Source organism: Otolemur garnettii, unplaced genomic scaffold, assembly GCF_000181295.1.
Source record: "Otolemur garnettii isolate 467f Iridium unplaced genomic scaffold, OtoGar3 scaffold00149, whole genome shotgun sequence".
NCBI classification, from domain to species: Eukaryota; Metazoa; Chordata; class Mammalia; order Primates; family Galagidae; genus Otolemur; species Otolemur garnettii.
In genome coordinates this window covers 4803800-4805589 of record NW_003852544.1, presented here as the reverse complement: position 1 = coordinate 4805589, position 1790 = coordinate 4803800, and positions in this window count along the sequence as shown.

The following is a 1790-nucleotide window of genomic DNA, read 5'->3' as shown; positions in this document are numbered from 1 at the left end:
TTCTTTAATTGACTGCTTCAGTTCCTTCAGCTCTGCTATATCTTTTCTATAACTTTCATATTGTTCATCTCTTATTTGATTCTGTTTTTCAACTTTATCAGTAATTTCCTTCATTGTTTTCATCATCTGTATTCTAAATTACCTTTCTGTCATTTCTAACATTTCTTTATAGGTAGAATCCTGTGCAGTAGGTACCTCATGGTCCCTTGTGGTGGTTGCTCTGGACACATATTTGGAGCAGCACAAGCAATGTGGCTTTCTTTACATGACACCCTGGGTCACTGCCTAGTGCCTCCTCCCATTGTCTTACTCTGGCTCCAGCATCTGCCAGGCTTTGCAGAGGCCCCTCTGTGCTTCAGGCTGGGAGGCAGTGTCTGAAGACATTGCTGCTATATGTTTTATATACAACACTCTGGCTTCCCCCTGAAGAGATTTAACATAAGTAAACTGAAAATAGGGCTTCTTGTCCTGATCCTTCCATGGAGATGAGTTGTGAATTTCATTCTCCATAATAGTCAGTTGTTATTTTGGGGTAATTCAAGCAGTCATCATTAGCTCCCATTTTGCACAGTTGTAATAGTCATTTGGTTATAGCACAAAGTTTTGAAACTAAGTTTCTTTTTCATTTTGAGGTAGGAAAAAAATTGCAGCTCCCTCGCACTTTGAAATTATTCAATATAGGGTACAAAACTGCCAACAGCAACAAAGATGTGGGCTAAATTCTCGGACAACAAGAAGAGAGTTTCAGTTTGGTGCCTGTAGCTCAAGCGACTTAGGTGCCAGACACATACACCAGAGCTGGCGGGTTTGAATCCAGCCCGGGCCTGCCAAACAACAATGACAACTACAACCAAAAAATAATAATAATAAAATAGCCAGGTGTTGTGGCAGGCACGTATAGTCCCAGCTACTTGTGAGACTGAGGCAAGAGAATCGCTTACGCCCAGGAGTTGGAGGTTGCTGTGAGCTGTGATGCCACATCACTCTACCCAGGCAACAGCTTGAGGCTCTGTCTCAAAAAGAAGAAGAAGAAGAAAAAGAGACTCTCTTTACTGTTGGCTGAGGAGCAACACAAGAGTAGGTACACAGTGGCTAATGATGTATAAAAATGCTACCAATTACCAAGTAGTAACTAATTAATTGTCTGAAATCAACTTGATCCTCACCTTAAATCACTTGTGGGGCACAGGAAACATGAATATTCTTGAGGGTAGCTCCCTCTTGACTTGTGGCTTACACTGCAACACCTACTCCCCAAAGAGCCTGATTGATGGGACCTGTGTCAGAGTATGTGGGGGCCTAGTGCAGGGGCGAGGCCTCAAGGCACCAAGAAGTGGAGCCCACAGTTACAGATGAGAGTGTGTGGGACTCATCGTGGGCTATGCAAATGGCTTCAGGTTAAATCATTGAAATTATTTTCTAGTGAGCTTGTTATGTGTGGAGTCACTGAGTTAAATTCACTGAAAAGATGAACAGAAAATACTTTAATTATACAACTTAAGCTCTTGTTCCATAAAAAAATACTACAAATAATATTTTCTAAATCCTGTTGTTAACTTGGCAATAGCACAATTACAGTAGAACTGCCATAGTTGGCCACCTCCCTACACTGACCACCTCCTTAAGTTGACATAATTTTCATAGACCAGACAAGCATTGCATGTACATATCCGTACGGCAGCCCTAGTTGCTTATGTTGATCACCTCTGCATATTGACCAGTTTGTTACAGTCCCTTGGGTGGTCAACTTACAGAGGTTGTACTGTAGATTGCATTCTTTTTTTTTGATG